Source organism: Heterodontus francisci, chromosome 19 (assembly GCF_036365525.1).
Source record: "Heterodontus francisci isolate sHetFra1 chromosome 19, sHetFra1.hap1, whole genome shotgun sequence".
In the NCBI taxonomy this organism is placed as follows: domain Eukaryota; kingdom Metazoa; phylum Chordata; class Chondrichthyes; order Heterodontiformes; family Heterodontidae; genus Heterodontus; species Heterodontus francisci.
In genome coordinates, this window is record NC_090389.1 from 88899524 (window position 1) to 88924363 (window position 24840).

The 24840-nt window shown below is 45.1% G+C and overlaps 1 long non-coding RNA gene across 1 annotated transcript in view; it reads right to left on the bottom strand.

Moving 5' to 3' along the window:
* Positions 1-14559: 14559 nt before the first annotated feature.
* LOC137380429 (uncharacterized) overlaps positions 14560-24840 on the bottom strand; it is a 45350-nt gene continuing 35069 nt past the window's right edge. The window contains exon 3 of the long non-coding RNA XR_010977021.1: positions 14560-15129. This is a non-coding gene — a long non-coding RNA (uncharacterized lncRNA). The remainder of the gene's footprint in view (positions 15130-24840) is intronic.

A 24840-nucleotide genomic window follows, 5' to 3' on the forward strand; every position in this document is an offset into this window, starting at 1 on the left:
GTGGCAGTCACTGGTAAGGCTGCCTTGTGTTGCACATTCCCTAGTTGGCCTTGGATATAACTGAGGGGCCACTTCAACCACATTGGTGTGAGGACTGGAGTCACATGTAGCCCCAAGCAGGGTAAAGTTGGCGGATTTCCTTCCCTAAAGAAAGTTGATGAACAAGTTGGGTGTTTACAACAATGTGACAGCTTCAAGGTCACATTTACTGCTGCCAGCTTTTTTAAAGCCTGATTTTAGATTCACAAACTGCTATGGTGGGATTTGAACTCATGTGCTGTGGACTATTTGTCCAGTAATAGAACCACTATAGCGCTTTGCACCCTACTCAATTGCAAAGATGCTGGCCAGTTCTTGGTTCTAAGTTATATGGACATCCTCCAAAACCTCACTCAAGAGTATCCCTTCTTCATTTGTGGACCCAGACTGTGAGTATCAGTAGGTTGCTGTGGAATTGCAGTGCCTCAGTTACAGGACTTGGCCCATCAATTCCTGTTGCGGGGCCCAGAACTGAACACAGTTACTCCCGATGGGGTCTGACCAGAACTGAACACAGTTACTCGCGATGGAGTCTGACCAGAACTGAACACAGTTACTCCCGATGGAGTCTGACCAGAACTGAACACAGTTACTCCCGATGGGGTGTGACCAGAACTAAACACAGTTACTCCCGATGGAGTCTGACCAGAACTGAACACAGTTACTCGCGATGGAGTCTGACCAGAACTGAACACAGTTACTCCCGATGGAGTCTGACCAGAACTGAACACAGTTACTCCCGATGGAGTCTGACCGTAACTGAACACAGTTACTCCCGATGGGGTCTGACTGGAACTGAACACAGTTACTCCCGATGGAGTCTGACCAGAACTGAACACAGTTACTCCCGATGGAGTCTGACCGTAACTGAACACAGTTACTCCCGATGGGGTCTGACCGGAACTGAACACAGTTACTCCCGATGGAGTCTGACCAGAACTGAACACAGTTACTCCCGATGGAGTCTGACCAGAACTGAACACAGTTACTCCCGATGGAGTCTGACCGTAACTGAACACAGTTACTCCCGATGGGGTCTGACCGGAACTGAACACAGTTACTCCCGATGGAGTCTGACCAGAACTGAACACAGTTACTCCCGATGGAGTCTGACCGTAACTGAACACAGTTACTCCCGATGGGGTCTGACCGGAACTGAACACAGTTACTCCCGATGGAGTCTGACCAGAACTGAACACAGTTACTCCCGATGGGGTCTGATCAGAACTGAACACAGTTACTCCCGATGGGGTCTGTCCAGAACTGAACACAGTTACTCCCGATGGGGTCTGACCAGAACTGAACACAGTTACTCCCGATGGGGTCTGACCAGAACCGAACACAGTTACTCCCGATGGGGTCTGACCAGAACTGAACACAGTTACTACCGATGGAGTCTGACCGGAACTGAACACAGTTACTCCCGATGGGGTCTGGCCGGAACTGAACACAGTTACTCCCGATGGAGACTGACCAGAACTGAACACAGTTACTCCCGATGGGGTCTGACTGGAACTGAACGCAGTTACTCCCGATGGAGTCTGATCAGAACTGAACACAGTTACTCCCGACGGAGTCTGATCAGAACTGAACACAGATACTCCCGATGGGGTCTGTCCAGAACTGAACACAGTTACTCCCGATGGGGTCTGACCGGAACTGAACACAGTTACTCCCGCTGGGGTCTGACTGGAACTGAACGCAGTTACACCCGATGGAGTCTGATCAGAACTGAACACAGTTACTCCCGACGGAGTCTGATCAGAACTGAACACAGATACTCCCGATGGGGTCTGTCCAGAACTGAACACAGTTACTCCCAATGAGGTCTGACCGGAACTGAACACAGTTACTCCCAATGGAGTCTGACCAGAACTGAACACAGTTACTCCCGATGGGGTCTGACCAGAACTGAACACAGTTACTCCCGATGGGGTCTGACCAGAACTGAACACAGTTACTCCTGATGGAGTCTGACCAGAACTGAACACAGTTACTCCCGATGGAGTCTGACCAGAACTGAACACAGTTACTCCCGATGGAGTCTGACCAGAACTGAACACAGGTACTCCCGATGGGGTCTGACCGGAACTGAACACAGTTACTCCCGATGGAGTCTGACCAGAACTGAACACAGTTACTCCCGATGGGGTCTGACCAGAACTGAACACAGTTACTCCCGATGGAGTCTGACCAGAACTGAACACAGTTACTCCCGATGGGGTCTGACCAGAACTGAACACAGTTACTCCCGATGGGGTCTGACCAGAACCGAACACAGTTACTCCCGATGGAGTCTGACCTGAACTGAACAGTTACTCCCGATGGAGTCTGACCGGAACTGAACACAGTTACTCCCGATGGGGTCTGGCCAGAACTGAACACAGTTACTCCCGATGGAGTCTGACCGGAACTGAACACAGTTACTCCCGATGGGGTCTGACTGGAACTGAACGCAGTTACTCCCGATGGAGTCTGACCAGAACTGAACACAGTTACTCCCGACGGAGTCTGATCAGAACTGAACACAGTTACTCCCGGTGGGGTCTGACCAGAACTGAACACAGTTACTCCTGACGGAGTCTGATCAGAACTGAACACAGTTACTCCCGACGGGGTCTGACCAGAACTGAACACAGTTACGCCCGACAGGGTCTGATCAGAACAGAACACAGTTACTCCCGATGGGGTCTGACCAGAACTGAACACAGTTACTCCCGATGGGGTCTGTCCAGAACTGAACACAGTTACTCCCGATGGGGTCTGACCAGAACTGAACACAGTTACTCCCGATGGGGTCTGACCAGAACTGAACACAGTTACTCCCGATGGGATCTGACCAGAACTGAACACAGTTACTCCCGATGGAGTCTGATCAGAAATGAACACAGTTACTCCCGATGGGGTCTGACCAGAACTGCACAGTTACTCCCGATGGAGTCTGACCAGAACTGAACACAGTTACTCCCGATGGGGTCTGACCAGAACTGAACACAGTTACTCCCGATGGAGTCTGATCAGAACTGAACACAGTTACGCCCGATGGGGTCTGACTGGAACTGAACGCAGTTACTCCCTATGGAGTCTGACCAGAACTGAACACAGTTACTCCCGACGGAGTCTGATCAGAACTGAACACAGTTACTCCCGATGGGGTCTGACCAGAACTGAACACAGTTACTCCCGATGGAGTCTGATCAGAACTGAACACAGTTACTCCCGACGGGGTCTGACCAGAACTGAACACAGTTACTCCCGACGGGGTCTGATCAGAACTGAACACAGATACTCCCGATGGGGTCTCTCCACAACTGAACACAGTTACTCCCGATGGGGTCTGACCAGAACTGAACACAGTTACTCCCGACGGGGTCTGACCAGAACTGAACGCAGTTACTCCCGATGGGGTCTGACCAGAACTGAACACAGTTACTCCCGATGGAGTCTGACCAGAACTGAACACAGTTACTCCTGATGGGGTCTGACCAGAACTGAACACAGTTACTCCCGATGGAGTCTGATCAGAACTCAACACAGTTACTCCCGATGGGGTCAGGCCGGAACTGAACACAGTTACTCCCGATGGAGTCTGACCAGAACTGAACACATTTACTCCCGATGGGATCTGACCAGAATTGAACACAGTTACTCCCGATGGAGTCTGACCAGAACTGAACACAGTTACACCCGATGGAGTCTGACCAGAACTGAACACATTTACTCCCGATGGGATCTGACCAGAATTGAACACAGTTACTCCCGATGGAGTCTGACCAGAACTGAACACAGTTACTCCCGATGGGGTCTGACCGGAACTGAACACAGTTACTCCCGATGGGGTCTGACCAGAACTGAACACAGTTACTCCCGATGGGGTCTGACCAGAACTGAACACAGTTACTCCCGATGGAGTCTGACCAGAACTGAACACAGTTACTCCCGATGGAGTCTGACCAGAACTGAACACAGTTACTCCCGATGGAGTCTGACCAGAAATGAACACAGTTACTCCCGATGGAGTATGACCAGAACTGAACACAGTTACTCCCGATGGGGTCTGACCAGAACTGAACACATTTACTCCCGATGGGGTCTGACCAGAATTGAACACAGTTACTCCCGATGGAGTCTGACCAGAACTGAACACATTTACTCCCGATGGGGTCTGACCAGAACTGAACACAGTTACTCCCGATGGAGTCTGACCAGAACTGGACACAGTTGCTCCATATGGGGTCTGACCAGAACTGAACACAGTTACTCCCGATGGAGTCTGACCAGAACTGGACACAGTTGCTCCATATGGAATCTGACCAGGGCTCTGTGCAACTGAAGCATCACTTCCTCACTATTGTATTCAATCCCTTTGAGATAAAGGACAACATTCCATTGGTCTCTTTGATTATTTTCTGTACCTGTGCACTGGCTCTTCGTGATTTGTGTACATGGAAACCCAAATCTCTCTGCTCCTGCACAGCTCCTGGTCACTCACCATTCGGAAAATATTCCGATCTGTCTTTCTCAGATCCACAGTGGATGATCTCACACTTCCCCAGTAGCATCTGCCGCAGCTTTGTAACTTCCTGCTTCCAGCTACACAACTTCCTGTTGCTCCTTAGTGTCATCTGTAATTGCAGATATCAAACTCTCTATTCCTTCCTCCAATTCATTATCAATATGGTGAAAAGTTAAGGTCCCAGAACAGATCACTGAGAACATCACTGTCACATCCCACCAATCACAGAGCGGATCCTTTATCCATCTCTCTGTCTCCTGTTATCAACTCATCACAAGATCGCCTCCAATTCCACACACTCTGATTTTTACTAATAACCTCCTGAGTGGAATCTTCCCAAAAACCGACTGGAAATCCAAATTGATAACATCCAGAGATGATCTGCTATCCACAAGACCTCAAAATATTCAACTGGATTAGTCAGACATGATCTACACTTCACAAATTCACGCTGACTCTCTTTGATCAGCTGATATCTACCACAACTGCTCGGTCACACAGACCCTGAGGAGAGATTCCAGTAACAGGAGTAAGTAACTATCAAGAATGAACAGATTTATTGGGTCTTCTGACCTCAATGTTCGTTCAAACTTCCATATTTCAAATGTGGAATTTGTTCAGACTTTCACCTCTGGGTGAATAGATCTTGTGAATGATGCAGTATCTGGGAGTTTGTTACCCGAAATGTCCCCATAAGTTCTCCTTCCTATGAGAAGCTCTCTCCGAACCTGGTTCATTCTCTGGGTCTCTGATCCATGTACACAGGGATTGTAATACAAGGTCACTTCAGACTGCGGGAAATATCTGGTGTTTTTTTCAGCCCAGTTTGATTCCTCTCAGAGCTTTCTCTGACCCCAGTAGTCCATGAGGCAACTGCCCTTATTAAAGGTTGTCCTGGCCTCTCCCTGTTATTGCACCACAAAATATAGGAAGCATATTATTATTGGCCTTGACTTGCATGACTGAGATGATTTCGAATATCAGGAATTTGAGGTCGGGGGAAAGGTTGCCTTTGTTTTCTTTGAACAAGAAGAAGCTTCAGTGTGACCTCATTGAGAGTTTCCAGATTTATGAAGTCAGTCCAAGTAAATAGTTCTCTGCGGCAAAGGATTCACATCACTCGCCCAGCTCGTCAGCACAAGGAAGAGCAAGAAGGGAAGCCCACAGCAAGTTTTTCACCCCAAGCAATAAGTTTGTCGGGCAGGTCATTGAGCTAGGTATTATTAGAGATAAATGTACTACTGGAGAGAGAAGGGATTGAAGAAAATTAGCAGGTGGGGTTGAGGGACATTATGACAAGTGTGGGAACTGTGTACAGATAATCCCCATAACCAACTCTCCAGAAAGTCCCACGAACCCACTCTGTACAATAATCCCCATAACCAACTCACCGGATAGACCCACTAACCCACTCTGTACAGATAATCCCCATAACCAACTCACCGGATAGACCCACTAACCCACTCTGTACAATAATCCCCATAACCAACTCTCCAGATAGGCCCACTAACCCACTCTGTACAGATAATCCCCATAACCAACTCACCGGATAGACCCACTAACCCACTCTGTACAATAATCCCCATAATCAACTCTCCAGATAGGCCCACTAACCCACTCTGTACAGATAATCCCCATAACCAACTCACCGGATAGACCCACTAACCCACTCTGTACAGATAATCCCCATAACCAACTCTCCAGATAGTCCCACTAACCCACTCTGTACAGATAATCCCCATAACCAACTCACCGGATAGACCCACTAACCCACTCTGTACAATAATCCCCATAACCAACTCACCGGATAGACCCACTAACCAACTCTGTACAGATAATCCCCATAACCAACTCTCCAGATAGACCCACTAACCCACTCTGTACAATAATCCCCATAACCAACTCTCCAGATAGGCCCACTAACCCACTCTGTACAATAATCCCCATAACCAACTCTCCAGATAGACCCACTAACCCACTCTGTACAATAATCCCCATAACCAACTCTCCAGATAGGCCCACTAACCCACTCTGTACAGATAATCCCCATAACCAACTCACCGGATAGACCCACTAACCCACTCTGTACAGATAATCCCCATAACCAACTCACCGGATAGACCCACTAACCAACTCTGTACAGATAATCCCCATAACCAACTCTCCAGATAGTCCCACTAACCAACTCTGTACAGATAATCCCCATAACCAACTCTCCAGATAGTCCCACTAACCAACTCTGTACAGATAATCCCCACAAACAACTCTGTGCAGATAATCCCCATAACCAACTCTCCAGATAGTCCCACTAACCCACTCTGTACAGATAATCCCCATAAACAACTCTCCAGATAGGCCCACTAACCCACTCTGTACAGATAATCCCCATAACCAACTCACCGGATAGACCCACTAACCCACTCTGTACAGATAATCCCCATAAACAACTCTCCAGATAGGCCCACTAACCCACTCTGTACAGATAATCCCCATAACCAACTCACCGGATAGACCCACTAACCCACTCTGTACAGATAATCCCCATAAACAACTCTCCAGATAGGCCCACTAACCCACTCTGTACAGATAATCCCCATAACCAACTCACCGGATAGACCCACTAACCCACTCTGTACAGATAATCCCCATAACCAACTCTCCAGATAATCCCCATAAGCAACTCTATACAGATAGTCCCCACTAATCAACTCTATACAGATAATCCCCACTAACCCACTCTATACAGATAATCCCCACTAACCCACTCTATACAGATAATCCCCATTGAGCAACTCTATACAGATAATCCCCTCTAACCCACTCTATACAGATAATCCCCACAAACAACTCTGTGCAGATAATCCCCATAACCAACTCTATACAGATAATTCCCATAACCAACTCTATACAGATAATCCACACTAACCAACTCTATACAGATAACAAAAACAAGAAATGCTGGAAATCTGAAACAAAAACAAGAAATGCTGGAATCACTCAGCAGGTCTGGCAGCATCTGTGGAAAGATAAGCAGAGTTAACGTTTCGGGTCAGTGACCCTTCTTCGGAACTGACAAATATTAGAAAAGTCACAGATTATAAACAGATAATCCCCACTAACCCACTCTATACAGATAATCCCCACTAACCCACTCTATACAGATAATCCCCATAACCAACTCTATACAGATAATCCCCTCTAACCCACTCTATACAGATAATCCCCATTGAGCAACTCTATACAGATAATCCCCTCTAACCCACTCTATACAGATAATCGCCACTAACCCACTCTATACAGATAGTCCCCACTAATCAACTCTATACAGATAATCCCCATAACCAACTCTATATAGATAATCCCCACTAACCCACTCTGTACAGATAATCCCCATAACCAACTCTATACAGATAGTCCCCACTAATCAACTCTATACAGATAATCCCCATAACCAACTCTATATAGATAATCCCCACTAACCCACTCTATATAGATAATCCCCATAACCAACTCTATACAGATAGTCCCCACTAATCAACTCTATACAGATAATCCCCATAACCAACTGTATATAGATAATCCCCACTAACCCACTCTATATAGATAATCCCCATAACCAACTCGATACAGATAATCCCGACTAACCCACTCTATACAGATAATCCCGACTAACCCACTCTATACAGATAATCCCGACTAACCAACTCTATACAGATAATTCCCATAACCAACTCTATACAGATAAACCCCATAACCCACTCTATACAGATAATCCCGACTAACCCACTCTATACAGATAATCCCCATAACCAACTCTATACAGATAATCCCCATAACCAACTCTATACAGATAATCCCCATAACCAACTCTATACAGATAATCCCCATAACCCACTCTATACAGATAATCCCCTCTAACCCACTCTATACAGATAATCCCCATAACCAACTCTATACAGATAATCCCCATAACCCACTCTATACAGATAATCCCCATAACCAACTCTATACAGATAATCCCCATAACCCACTCTATACAGATAATCCCCTCTAACCCACTCTATACAGATAATCCCCATAACCAACTCTATACAGATAATCCCCATAACCCACTCTATACAGATAATCCCAACTCACCCACTCTATACAGATAATCCCCATAACCAACTCTATACAGATAATCCCGACTAACCCACTCTATACAGATAATCCCCATAACCAACTCTATACAGATAATCCCCATAACCAACTCTATACAGATAATCCCCATAACCAACTCTATACAGATAATCCCCATAACCCACTCTATACAGATAATCCCCTCTAACCCACTCTATACAGATAATCCCCATAACCAACTCTATACAGATAATCCCCATAACCCACTCTATACAGATAATCCCAACTCACCCACTCTATACAGATAATCCCCATAACCAACTCTATACAGATAATCCCGACTAACCCACTCTATACAGATAATCCCCATAACCCACTCTATACAGATAATCCCCTCTAACCCACTCTATACAGATAATCCCCATAACCAACTCTATACAGATAATCCCCATAACCCACTCTATACAGATAATCCCCATAACCAACTCTATACAGATAATCCCCATAACCCACTCTATACAGATAATCCCCTCTAACCCACTCTATACAGATAATTCCCATAACCAAATCTATACAGATAATCCCCACTAACCAACTCTATACAGATAATCCCCATAACCCACTCTATACAGATAATCCCGACTAACCAACTCTATACAGATAATCCCAACTCACCCACTCTATACAGATAATCCCCATAACCCACTCTATACAGATAATCCCAACTCACCCACTCTATACAGATAATCCCCATAACCAACTCTATACAGATAATCCCAACTCACCCACTCTATACAGATAATCCCCATAACCCACTCTATACAGATAATCCCCTCTAACCCACTCTATACAGATAATTCCCATAACCAAATCTATACAGATAATCCCCACTAACCAACTCTATACAGATAATCCCCATAACCCACTCTATACAGATAATCCCGACTAACCAACTCTATACAGATAATCCCAACTCACCCACTCTATACAGATAATCCCCATAACCCACTCTATACAGATAATCCCAACTCACCCACTCTATACAGATAATCCCCATAACCAACTCTATACAGATAATCCCAACTCACCCACTCTATACAGATAATCCCCATAACCAACTCTATACAGATAATCCCAACTCACCCACTCTATACAGATAATTCCCATAACCAAATCTATACAGATAATCCCCTCTAACCCACTCTATACAGATAATCCCCATAACCCACTCTATACAGATAATCCCGACTAACCCACTCTATACAGATAATCCCCATAACCAACTCTATACAGATAATCCCCATAACCAACTCTATACAGATAATCCCCATAACCAACTCTATACAGATAATCCCCATAACCCACTCTATACAGATAATCCCCTCTAACCCACTCTATACAGATAATCCCCATAACCAACTCTATACAGATAATCCCCATAACCCACTCTATACAGATAATCCCGACTAACCAACTCTATACAGATAATCCCAACTCACCCACTCTATACAGATAATCCCCATAACCAACTCTATACAGATAATCCCGACTAACCCACTCTATACAGATAATCCCCATAACCAACTCTATACAGATAATCCCAACTCACCCACTCTATACAGATAATTCCCATAACCAAATCTATACAGATAATCCCCACTAACCAACTCTATACAGATAATCCCCATAACCCACTCTATACAGATAATCCCGACTAACCAACTCTATACAGATAATCCCAACTCACCCACTCTATACAGATAATCCCCATAACCCACTCTATACAGATAATCCCAACTCACCCACTCTATACAGATAATCCCCATAACCAACTCTATACAGATAATCCCAACTCACCCACTCTATACAGATAATTCCCATAACCAAATCTATACAGATAATCCCCTCTAACCCACTCTATACAGATAATCCCCACTAACCCACTCTATACAGATAATCCCCTCTAACCCACTCTATACAGATAATCCCCACTAACCCACTCTATACAGATAATCCCCTCTAACCCACTCTATACAGATAATTCCCATAACCAAATCTATACAGATAATCCCCTCTAACCCACTCTATACAGATAATCCCCTCTAACCCACTCTATACAGATAATCCCCACTAACCCACTCTACACAGATAATCACCATAACCAACTCTATACAGATAATCCCCACTAATCCATTCTGCACAGATAATTCCCACAACTAACTCTCCAGATAGTCCCCACTAACCCAGTCTGCACAGATAATCCCCATAACCAACTCACCAGATAGTCTCCACTAACCCACTCTGTACAGATAATCCCCATAACCAACTCGCCAGATAGTCCCCACTAACCCACTCTGTACAGATAATCCCCATAACCAACTCGCCAGATAGTCCCACTAACCCACTCTGTACAGATAATCCCCATAACCAACTCGCCAGATAGTCCCACTAACCAACTCTGCACAGATAATCCCCATAACCAACTCTCCAGATAGTCTCCACTAACACACTCTGTGCAGATAATCCCCATAACCAACTCTCCAGATAGTCCCACTAACCAACTCTGCACAGATAATCCCCATAACCAACTCTCCAGATAGTCCCACTAACCAACTCTGCACAGATAATCCCCATAACCAACTCTCCAGATAGTCTCCACTAACACACTCTGTGCAGATAATCCCCATAACCAACTCTCCAGATAGTCCCACTAACCAACTCTGCACAGATAATCCCCATAACCAACTCTCCAGATAGTCCCACTAACCAACTCTGCACAGATAATCCCCATAACCAACTCTCCAGATAGTCTCCACTAACACACTCTGTGCAGATAATCCCCATAACCAACTCTCCAGATAGTCCCACTAACCAACTCTGCACAGATAATCCCCATAACCAACTCTCCAGATAGTCCCACTAACCAACTCTGCACAGATAATCCCCATAACCAACTCTCCAGATAGTCCCACTAACCAACTCTGCACAGATAATCCCCATAACCAACTCTCCAGATAGTCTCCACTAACACACTCTGTGCAGATAATCCCCATAACCAACTCTCCAGATAGTCCCACTAACCAACTCTGCACAGATAATCCCCATAACCAACTCTCCAGATAGTCCCACTAACCAACTCTGTACAGATAATCCCCATAACCAACTCTCCAGATAGTCTCCACTAACACACTCTGTGCAGATAATCCCCATAACCAACTCTCCAGATAGTCCCACTAACCAACTCTGCACAGATAATCCCCATAACCAACTCTCCAGATAGTCTCCACTAACACACTCTGTGCAGATAATCCCCATAACCAACTCGCCAGATAGTCTCCACTAACACACTCTGTGCAGATAATCCCCATAACCAACTCTCCAGATAGTCTCCACTAACACACTCTGTGCAGATAATCCCCATAACCAACTCGCCAGATAGTCTCCACTAACCCACTCTGTACAGATAATCCCCATAACCAACTCTCCAGATAGTCCCACTAACCAACTCTGTACAGATAATCCCCATAACCAACTCTCCAGATAGTCTCCACTAACACACTCTGTGCAGATAATCCCCATAACCAACTCGCCAGATAATCCCCACAACCAACTCTTTTCAGATAATCCCCAGAAACAACTCGATGCAGATAATCCCCACTAACCACTCTGTATGATAATCCCCACTAACCCATTCTATACAGATAATCCCCACTAACCAACTCTGCACAGATAATCCCCACGAACCCACTGTATACAGATAATCTGCTATTCCCTCACACAGTGATGGGACAGCATCAATAAAATAATAATGGGAAGATTTAAACTGTCTTGTCAATTCTCCATCACCCATTTCATACTGACTCACAGTTTCAGAATTATCCCCTTTATCTCTAAAATTAATGGCCTGACAACAGAAGTACAACCTCAGAAATTAAGCTTCAAAATCACACATTGTCCTAAATTGCTTAACAGGCCATTCATTACAGAATAAAGAGGTACTCTTCGTCTTTAAGCCCTCAGTCCCTGTGGTTCCATAATTAGCCCTATTTTAAGGAGGCCTTTAATTCGCTGTTTGGATCGCACGGAGTCCTTATAGTATCTATTGGACTTTTACTGGAGAGCAAGAGGAGAGGGAATTTCAACAAAATTTGAAATCTGGTTAAAAAATCTGGAAATAAAATGCAGATGTCAGTAAAACTCGCCATGAAGCTGTTGGATTGTCATAAAAACCTAACTGCTTTACTAATCTCCTTTTCGGGAAGGAAACCTGCTGTCCATACCCAATCTGGGCCTATGTGTGACTCCAGGCCCACACCAAGGTGGTTAACTCTTAACTGCCCTTTGAATTGGGTTTACTGCTGCCCTTTAAGAAGTAAGTTTAAGGTTTAAAAAGCATTCCCATTACCAACTTTTCAGGACAACTAGGTGATCGATCATAAACAAACAACACCCACATCTCAGATGGTAGCCTGAGGACTGAGGTTAAGGAGTAATGGGTTTCCCTGAGGTCACAGGTGAAGGGGCAGGAAGAGGCACCCTGACTGGATGGTGAATAGCACTGGCACAGATTACTGGATCGAGGGAGTGATTCTACAGTGCAGTCATCTGATCCAAGGAACAGAAAGCTCCCCCAAGATTAGATTCACCCTCTGAACCACCTCTTGCTGTTTGACAAACACAAACTATTCTGTTTATGTTTGTGCATGGGTTTTATTCCATGTTTATTTCCTGAGGTGCCTGACTCTTGCTGTATCCGATTACTAGTGCCACTCCGATCCCTTGCTATTCTTCAGCTGTGAGCCCGGACTGTGAGTGTCAGGCGGATAGTTAACCACGAGCAGCATCACAGCCAAGACCATTACCCAGTCTGGCCTGTATATGACTTTGGTCCCACACTCTATGGTTCCTTCTTAATGCCCACATAGCAAGTAAACATGGGCCTTGCCTACATTTCCCACATCCCGAGAACAAATATGAAGATCAGGGAACAAAAAAATGTCAGACAGAAAAAATTCAGCAGTTTTTACTACGGTCACAAAATCATCTTATTATCCAACATGTCTGGCAGCATCTGTGGAAAGAGAAGCAGAGTTAACGTTTCGGGTCAGTGACCCTTCTTCGGGTCACTGACCCGAAACGTTAACTCTGCTTCTCTTTCCACAGATGCTGCCAGACCTGCTGAGTGAATCCAGCATTTCTTGTTTTTGTTTCAGATTTCCAGCATCCGCAGTATTTTGCTTTTATTATTATCCAACATGTTGGCCAGCCCTCACAGTTTTCCAATCGAATCAGTGCAATATCTATCCCTCGACAAATACCACTACGAATAACAGATTATTTATCACATTTTTGCTTGTGGGACCTTGCTGTCTGCAAATTGACTGCCACGTCTCCCCACCTTACAACAATGACTACATTTCAAAAGGACTTCAACGGCTGTCAAACACTTTGGGACATCCTGAAGTTGTGAAAGGCGCTATATAAATGCAAATTGTTTGTTTCTTTTTTCCTTTAAGTTTTCCTTTCCCTACCCTTGGGGCACATAGTCCCACTTGCCAACACCTGGTTCAGATCAGCTTACGCAGCACAAAACAGAGACTCAACGTAAAACCTGTGGTCTGTGTGATACACTGATCAGTGACTCCATTTGCTAAGCTCTGGTGAGGGGAAGGCAGGGGGGTGCGGGGAGGATAATATTTTGATTTTGATGTTTGAAGGAATGGTGACTATTACATGGTACAAAATTTCTCTCCTCTTCATCACATTTTATTTCTTCACATGATCTTAATTTATTAATGGATAAGCAGGGTCAGAAACTGCTCCCTTTCAACATTTACTAATTTATTGCAGAAAAGCACAAACAAGTCAGAAAGAAGTGTCAAACGATCTGAAGGTGCAGTTCGAATGGACATAATCCTCTCATTAAAAGAGACCTGTCCGTCTGGAAAGCTGCCACTATGGGGGAGTTTCCGTTCACTCTGCTGTTAAGTAATATTGTGGTAAGCTGGTTGAGAAAAACATCAACAGTGCTCAAGAACTCGGCAGATTTCTGTAGTCATCGAACCATCTTTACCAGGATCTGTATCACAGACCAATGCATCATGGTCAATATATGATCAATATAAGATGGTCAATACAGGATCAATATAGCATCAATACACCACAGCCAATCATAGTCAACACATGGTGATCAAGTTATCACTTTCAATAAATGATCAATACACATGGGTGACCTATTGCTCCAGCATGGACACATAAAGGTAACTTCTAACATCAGAGGAACAGGAAGGTTTTATGGAATAGAGAAAGGCCATTTAGTTCAAGCCGCTTGTATTGATTTTTCTTGACTCCACTTTCTCCCAAAATGCTTCCATCCCTTCTCACTCCAGAAATGCATTCACAGTTGCTTCTTAAATAAAAACAGAAAGTGCTGGAAATAGCAGGTCTGGCAGCATCTGTGGAGAGAAAGAGAGTTAACGTTTCATGTCAGTGACCTCTCATCAGAACTGGCAAAGGTTATAAATGTAATAGGCTTTGAGCCAGTGAAAGGGCGGAAGGGGGAAGAAGAACAAAAGGGAAAATGCGTGATAGGGTGGCGGGCAGGAGAGACGAAATGACAGAGATGTCATGGGATAAAGGCAAAGGGAGTGTCAATGGTTATAAAAAAAGACAAAGCGTTAGTCCAGAGAGAGTGTTAATGTCAGAATAATGAACAACTCTGTCCAAAAGCAAAAACATGAAAAACAAGATTAAGACAGGCACATTGTTCAAAAATAAAACAAAATTAAATTAAATTAAATTAAAAAAGGCAGTCACCGGAAGTATGCAGAGCAGGCAGATCTTGCGCAAGCAACTGGAGGACCGAGCGGAGGTGTTCCACAAAGTGATCAATCTGCTTTTGGTCTTCCCAATGTAGGGACAGCCACACCATGAGCAGCGAATACAGTATACTAAATTGAAAGAAGTACAAGTAAATCACTGCTTCACCTGGAAGGAGTGCTTGGGGCCTTGGATAGTGAGGAGAGAGGATAAAAAGGGTAGGCATTACACTCCAGCGATTGCATGGGAAGGTGTCGTGGGAAAAGGACGAGGTGTTGGGGGTGAAGGAGGTGTGGGCCCCTTCCCCTCCCTCTCAGAACCGCAACAGAGTTCCCCTTGCATTCACTTTCCACCCCACCAGCCTCCACATCCAAAGAATCATTCTCTGCCATTTTCCCCAACTCCAGTGTGATGCCACTACCAAACACATCTCCCCCTCCCCTCCCCTCAGCATTCCAAAGGGACTGTTCCCTCTGCAAAATCCCGGTCCACTCCTCCATCACAAACATGACCCCAAGCGTCCTGTTGCTTGCCATTTTAATTCATCACCCTGCTCCCAAGCCCACATTTCTGTCCTGGGCCTGCTGCAGAAACATAGAAACATAGAAAATAGGAGCAGGAGTAGGCCATTTGGCCCTTCAGCCCTGCTCCGCCATTCAAAAAAGATCATGGCTGATCGTCTAATTCAGTACCCTGTTCCCGCTTTCTCCCCATATCCCTTGATCCCTTTGGCATTAAGAAATATATCTATCTCCTTCTTGAATATATTTAATGACTTGGCCTCCACTGCCTTCTGCGGTAGAGAATTCCACAGGTTCACCACCCTCTGAGTGAAGAAATTTCTCCTCATCTCTGTTCTAAATAGCATACCCCGTATCCTGAGACTGTGACCCCTGGTACTGGACTCCCCAGCCATCGGGAACATCCTCCCTGTATCCAGCCTGTCTAGTCCCGTTAGAATTTTATAGGTTTCTATGAGATCCCCTCTCATTCTTCTAAACTCTAGTGAATATAGGCCTAGTCGACCCAATCTCTCCTCATACGTCAATCCTACCATCCCAGGAATCAGCCTAGTAAATCTTCTTTGCACTCCCTCCATGGCAAGAACATCCTTCCTCAGATAAGGAGACCAAAACTGCACACAATACTCCAGATGTGGTCTCACCAAGGCCCTGTATAACTGCAGTAAGACATCCCTGCTCCTGTACTCACTGTACACTGCAGTGTTCCAGTGAACCTCAACGCAAGCTCGAGGAACAGCACCTCATCTTCCGATTAGGCACTCTACAGCCTTCTGGACTCAACATTGAGTTCAACAATTTCAGAGCATGACTGCCTTTTTAAATTTTGATTTTATTGTTTAACCATGCACTTGTCTTAATTTTGTTTTACATGTTTCTGTTTTCGGACTGAGCTGTTCATTATTCTGCCGTTAACATTCTCTCTGGACTAATGCTTTGTATTTTACTATAACTATCAGCACTCCCTTTGCCTTTGTTTCATGACATCTTTGTCATTTAACCTCTCCTGCCCATCACACACCTTCCTTTTTGTTCTTCTTCCCCCCTTCCCCTTTCACTTGCTCAAAACCTATTACATTTCCAACCTCTGCCAGTTCTGAAGGGTCACAGATCTGAAACGTTAACTCTGTTTTTCACCCTCCACAGATGCTGCCCGCCCTGCTGAGTATTTCCAGCATTTTGTTTTTATTTCAGATCTCCAGCATCTGCAACATTTTGCTTGTATTTATATAGCATCTTTAACACAGTAAAAGCTCCCAAAAAGCACTTCACAGGAGTGATTATCAAACATATGACACTGAGCCAAAAAAAGACATGTTAGGACAGGTGGCCAAAAGCTTGATCAAGGAGACAGGTTTTAAAGAGCATCTTAAAGGAGAATAGAGAATTTAGGGAGGAAAGTCCAGAGTTTTGGGCTCAGGCGGCTGAAGGCCCAGCTGCCAATGGCGGAGTGATGGAAATTGGGGAATGCTCAAGAGGCCAGAATTGGAGGAGTGCAGATATCTCGCAGGGTTGTGAGGCTGCAAAGATAGGGAGGGGCGAAGCCTTGGAAGGATTTGAAAACAAGCATAAGAAATTTTAAAATGAAGGGTTTGCTTAAACGGGAGCCAATGTAGGTCAGTGAGCACAGGGATGATCTGCAAATGAAACTGGATAGGAGTTAGGGCACGAGCAGCAGAGTTTTGAATGAGCTTAAGTTTATGGAGGTCAGAATATGGGAGGCTGGCCAGGAGCGTGTTGTAATAGTCAAGTCTAGAGGTAACAAAGGCATGAATGAGGGGTTCAGCAAATGATGAGCTGAGGCAGTGGCAGAGTCGGGTTGCTATGGAGGTGGAAATAGATGGTCTTAGTGATGGCATGGATATTTGGTCAAAAGCCCATCTTCAGGTCATGAATGACAACAAGGCTGTGAACAATCTGGTTCAGCCTCAGACAGTTGCCAGGGAGAGGGATGGAGTCACTAGCTGGGGAACAAAGTTTGTGGCAGGAATTGGTCTTCCCAATATTTAATTGGAGAAAATTTCTGCTCATCCAGAACATGATATTAGACGTAGTCTGACAAATCAGTGATAGCGGAGGGAGAGGTGGTGGTGAGGTAGAGCTGGGTGTTGTCAGTGTACATGTGAAAACTAACACTGTGCTTTTGGATGATGTCACCGAGGGGCAGCTTGTAGATGAGAAATAGGACGGGACCAAGGATAGATCCTTGAGGGACACCAGAGGTAACGGTGCGGGAGCAGGAACAGAAGTCATTGCAAGTGATTCTCTGACTACGATTAGAAAGATAAGAATGGAACCGGGTGAGAGCAGTCCCACTCAGCTGGACAACAGTGGAGAGGTGTTGGAGGAGGATGGTTTGGTCAACCGTGTCAAAGGCTGAAGAAAGGTAGAGAAGGGCGAGGAGGGAATGTTTACCTTTGTCACAGTCACATAGATGTCATTTCAGTACTGAGGGGGTACAGAAACCTGATTGGAGGGATTTAAGTATGGAGCAAGCTCCCACAAACAGCATCAAGATAAATAACCAGATAATTTGTTATAGTGATGTTGGTTGAGGGAGAAACCTTAGCCGGGACACTGGAAAAAATTCCCTACTTTTCTTCAAAATAATGTTATGGAATATTGCATGATCACCCAAGTGAGCTGATGGGATTTTCAGTTTAATACCTTATCCGAAAGATAGCCCTACGCACAGTGTGGCACTCTCCGAGTACTGACAATGGAAGTGCCAGCCTAAGATTTTGTGCTTACATCTCTGCTACAGGACTTGAACCCATAACCTTGGACTCAGAGGTAAGAATGTACTACTCACTGAGCCACAGCTAACTAAGTCACTAATCCCTCCCTCACTCAGTAATGGTTTAAGCAGCAAAGTACACACTTGTAGTTTTCAAACGGGAACGGGATCAGATCAACCTAGTATGGTTGAATGGTCAAGTTGCTTGAGTGAGATAGTGCATGGCATCCAGTGTCTATGGGTCAGTGGCTTAAAGAGAGAAGGGAAAGAATTTCCATCATGAGGCGTATTTTTGTCTGGATTGTATTGGATGAAATCCTGGGACCAGCCCTTTGGTCTTGATACAATGTCATGAGATAGATTTCTCAGTAACGCAGGGAAACATGGTTGAAAACACTCAAAAGGATTTTGTTAATGAATACACAATGACATTTTAAAAATAAAGATAAAATAAAAATAGGGTTCTCTCTTAAAAGTTAATGCCCCGGTACTATCTGCTGGTTGCAAGGATTTTCCGTGAAATGCTGAAGTGTTGGGTGGAAATTTCAGCTGAATCAGGAACCAACCTGTTGACATCCTGAAATTCATCGAATACCAGCCAACCATCCCCTGCCAGCCTCACATCTCAGCAAGTAATACCTGCACTTCAGGGCAAAAGTTGAGTTTTGGGGACAAGAGGTGGAGCAAAGCTTTGAGTGCTGGATTGTTCTGACCCTCTGAGCTGAAGGCTTTGCTCTCCCCTGAATTTTGGAGGGGATGTCGTTTGTAAGAGCTCCCTTCGCACGCAGGCTGGCTCACCAGTCCCATACAAGCTCCGCACTGCATGCAGAGGGGCCAGCCTTCTTCGCCAGGCCCGGTGCTACTGAATGGTGAATGTGATGGGTGGCTGTCACTACTCACAGAGCTGTCACATGGTGCACACGTTGTGAATTCAGAAATACCAGCATCAACTAAAGCAGACAAGTTGGGTGGAGAATGGTTTCGATCAAAGAGTTGACAACAGAACCACAGACTGAAACACTTGATGCGAAGAAAAGAAAGAAAACATGTTCAAATCTGAAGGTCAATCTCAATTACTGGAAAACAATGGATTAGAAAGTACTTAACAGGAAACCGTTATACAGATTCAGTTCTTTGTAGAAGGTTCGTAAGTCAGGCAAAGGATGAATTACTGGTTGAAGATTAAATATTGAAAGTGTTGGAAAACCAAAAAACAAAATCAGATATAAAAGCAAGAAATGCTGGAAATACTCAGCAGGTCTGGCTGCATCTGTGGAGAGAGAAGCAGAGTTAACGTTTCAGGTCAGTGACCTTTCATCAGAACTGGCAAATATTAGAAAGGTAATAGGTTTTAAGCAAATAAAGCAGGGGTGGGGCAAAAGGTAATCAAAGTGAAGGTGTTGATAGGACAAGGTCACAGAGAATAACTGACCAGAAGGTCATGGAACAAGGCAAACGTTATGTAAATGATGTGTTGAAAGACAAAGCGAGAGTACAGAGAGGGTGTTAATGGCCAGAAAAATGAACAGAAATAAAAACAAGAAATGCTGGAACCACTCAGCAGGTCTGGCAGCATCTGTGGAAAGAGAAGCAGAGTTCACGTTTCGGGTCAGTGACCCTTCATCGGAACTGACAAATATTAGAAAAGTCACAGGTTATAAGCAAGTGAGGTCGGGGTGGGGCAAGAGATAACAAAGGAGGTCTAGATTGGACCAGGCCACATAGCTGACCAAAAGGTCACGGAGCAAAGGCAAACAATATGTTAATGGTGTGTTGAAAGACAAAGCATTAGTACAGATTAGGTGTAAATACACTGAATATTGAACAGCAGCAAGTGCAAACCTGAAAAAAAACAGTGGGTAAGTAAACTGAACAAACTAAGATGAAATGAAATAAATGCAAAAAAAAGGATTGTAAAAAATGTAAAAAAGAATGTAAAAAAAAAGGAAGAAAAAATAACTAAAAGTAAAAATAAAAAGGGGGGCCCGTCATGCTCAGAAATTATTGAACTCAATGTTCAGTCCGGCAGGCTGTAGTGTGCCTAATCGGTAAATGAGATGCTGTTCCTCGAGCTTGTGTTGATGTTCACTGGAACACTGCAGCAATCCCAGGACAGAGATGTGAGCATGAGAGCAGGGGGGAGTGTTGAAATGGCAAACAACTGGTAGCTCAGGGTCCTGCTTTCGGACTGAGCAGAGGTGTTCCGCAAAGCGGTCACCCAATCTGCATTTGGTCTCCCCAGTGTAGAGGAGACCACATTGTGAGCAGTGAATACAGTATACTACATTGAAAGAATTTAATTTATTAATTTTTAAAAAAAATTTAGAGATACAGCACTGAAACAGGCCCTTCGGCCCACCGAGTCTGTGCCGACCATCAACCACCCACTTATACTAATCCTACACTAATCCCATATCCCTACCACATCCCCACCTGTCCCTATATTTCCCTACCACCTACCTATACTAGGGGCAATTTATAATGGCCAATTAACCTATCAACCTGCAAGTCTTTGGCTTGTGGGAGGAAACCGGAGCACCCGGAGGAAACCCACGCAGACACAGGGAGAACTTGCAAACTCCACACAGGCAGTACCCAGAATCGAACCCAGGTCGCTGGAGCTGTGAGGCTGCGGTGCTAACCACTGTGCTGCTGTGCCGTAAATCGCTGCTTCACCTGAAAGGAGTTTTTGGGGCCTGGGATAGTGAGGAGAGAGGAGGTAAATGGGCAGGTATTACACCTCCTGCGATTGCAGGGGAAGATGCCATGGGAAGGGGATGAGATGTTGGGGGTAATGGAGGAGGGAACGATCCCTTCAGAATGCTGACAGGGGAGGGGAGGGGAAGATGCGTTTGTTCATGGCATCACGCTGGAGGTGGCGGAAATGGCGGAGGATGATCCTTTGGATGTGGAGGCTGGTGTGGTGGAAAGTGAAGACAAGGGGAACCCTCTCGCAGTTCTGGGAGGGAGGGGAAGGGGTGAGGGTAGAGGTGCGGGGAATGGGACGGACACGGTTGAGGGCCTTGTCAACCACAGTGGGGCGGAATCCTCGGTTGAGGAAAAAGGAAGACATATCAGAAGCGCTGTCGTGGAAGGTAGCATCATCAGAGCAGATGCTTCGGAGACGGAGAAACTGGGAGAATGGAATGGAGTCCTTACAGGAGGCAGGGTGTGAAGAAGTGTAGTCGAGGTAGCCTTGGGAGTCGGTGGGCTTATAATGAATATTAGTAGACAGCCTATCCCCAGAGATGGAAACAGAGAAGTCGAGGAAGGGAAGGGAAGTGTTGGAGATGGACCATGTAAAGGTTAGAGAAGGGTGGAAATTAGAAGCAAAGTTGATAAAGTTTTCCAGTTCGGGGCGAGAGCAGGAAACGGCACTGATACAGTCATCAATGTACCGGAAAAGGAGTTGGGGGAAGGGGCCTGAGTAGGACTGGAACAAGGAATGTTCGACATATCCCACAAAAAGACAGGCATAACTAAGACGCATGTGGGTACATATAGCAACACCTTTTACTTGAAGGAAGTGAGTGGAGTTGAAAGAAGTGATGTTCAATGTGAGAGCAAGGTCAGCCAGACGGAGGAGGGTGGTGGTGGATGGGGACTGGTTGGGCCTCTGTTCAAGGAAGAAGTGGAGAGCCCTCAAACCGTCCTGGTGGGGGATGGAGGTGTCGAGAAATTGGACGTCCATAGTGAAAAGGAGGCGATTGGGGCCAGGAAACCGGAAATTGTCAAAATGATGTAGCGCGTCAGAAGAGTCACGGATGTAGGTGGGAAGAGACTGGACCACAAATAGAGTCAAAATAGGAAGAAATAAGTTCAGTGGGGCAGGAACAGGCTGAAACAATGGGTCTGCCGGGACAGTCCTGTTTGTGGATTTTGGGAAGGTGGTAGAAGCGGGCTGTCCGGGGTTGCGGGACTATGAGGTTTGAAACTGTAGAGGGAAGATCTCCAGATGTGATGAGGTTAGTGACAGTCCTGTGGACAGTAGCTTGATGCTTGGTGGTGGGGTCATGATCCAGGGAGAAGTAGGAAGAAGTGTCTGAGAGTTGGCGCTGAGCCTGTACAAGGTAGAGGTCGATACGCCAACAACAGCACCACCCTTGTCTGCAGGTTTGATGACAATGTTGGGGTTAGACCTGAGAGAACAGAGTGTAGCAAGTTCAGAGGGGGACAGGTTAGAGTGAGTGAGGGGGGTGGAGAAATTGAGACAGCCCATGTCTCGCTGACAGTTTTCAATGAAAAAATCGAGCAGCTAAGAGACCAGAGGGAGGGGTCCAGATGGAGGGAGAATGCTGGAGGCGAGTGAATGGGTCTGCTGGTCGGGAGGGAGAACTCCCGGTCAAAGAAGTGAGCTCAGAGGCAAAGGCGACGGAAGAAGAGCTCAACGTCATGCAGATCATGAAATTCATTGAGGTGGGGGTGTAAGGGGAACAAAATCAGATACTGGGTCAACTTATCTCACCAATCTTTTCACCCCCTTCAAATGTGTTATTCACATCAGGGTTTGTTTCCACAGACAACAAGGGGCCACCAACATGAGGCACCACTGTCAGGAGAGGAGACAAGCCAGAATTTTTTTTTTAAAAAGCGAATAATATATTTGCAGGAGCTGCTTCCGATTTGTCCAAGCAAAGTGAGGTGAGATTGGGATATGGCACAACACTGAGATTTGGTTAAGGCATAGGTTGCATCCCACCATGCTGGATGGATCTGCTATATGTGATGTGGCAGGAAATTTTCTGCCTTTGGAGAAGGAAGTTTTGCTGCTGTGATACCAAGCCCTGCTTAGACCACATCTGAAATATTGTGTACAGTCCTGGGCACTGCATCTTAGGAAGGGTATATTGGCGTTGGAAGGAGTGTAGTGTAGATTTACTAGACTGTAACCAGAGCTCCAAGAATTAGATTATGAGGAGAGATTCCAAAAACTAGGCTTGTATTCCCTGGAATATAGAAAGTTGTGGGATAATTTGGTTATTTGGCTAGAGCTAAGGTACAAAAATGGTGGAATTACATTTCTCAGTGTAGCCACCAAGTTGTGGAAAGGATGAAGAGGAACAAATTTGCAAGGAAATTACAGAGAGATGCAACAATTATAGAGTAGTTATAATGGAGCAATTTAATTATCCAAACATAAACTGCGATAGTAGTGTGAAGGTCAGAGAAGGGCAAGAGTTCCCATAGTGTGGTCAGGAAAAATTTTCTACAGCAGTATGTTGCTCTTCCAATGAGAAAGGAGGCACTGCTAGACCTGGTTCTTGGGAATGAGCTGGGCCAAGCGGATCAAGTATTAGTAGGAGAACATTTAGAGGACACTGATCATTGTATCACAAAGTTTAGGTTAATTATGTATAAGGACAAAAAACAATCAGAGTAAGAATAACTAACTGGGGGAAAGTCAACTTCAATAGGGTAAGAATGGATCTGGGTAAATAAATTGGAATCAAAAGTTGGCAGGAAAACCAGTAGCTGAACAATGGGCTACCTTCAAAGAAGAGGTAGTTCGGGCACAGTCAAGGTATATTCTCTTGAAGGGGAAAGGTAGGGCAAATAAATCCAGAGCTCCCTGGATGACAAAAAAGATTGAGATGAAGAGGAAGCTGAAGAAGAAAAAGTGTGCATATGACAGATGTCAGGTAGATAATACAATGGATAATCAGGCTGAGTATAGAAGACTCAGGGGGGAAGTGGCAAATAAGAGAAGCAAAGAGAGAGTATGGCAGCTAAAATAAAAGGGAATCCCAAGGTCTTCTATGGGAATATAAATAGTAAAAAGGTGATAAAAGGTGGAGTCGGCCGATTCGGAACCAAATGGGGGATTTACGCATGGAGGCAGGGGGAATAGCTGAGGTATTAAATGAATACTTTGCAAGGAGGTTATGTTGAACTTGTATAAGACACTAGTTCGGCCTCAGTTGGAGTACTGCGTCCAATTCTGGGCGCCACACTTTAGGAAAGACGTGAGGGCGTTGGAGAGAGTGCAGAAAAGATTCAGGAGAATGGTTCCAGTGATGAGGAATTTCAGTTATGAAGATAGATTGGAGAAGTTAAGACTGTTTTCCTTGGAGAAGAGAAGGCTGAGAGGT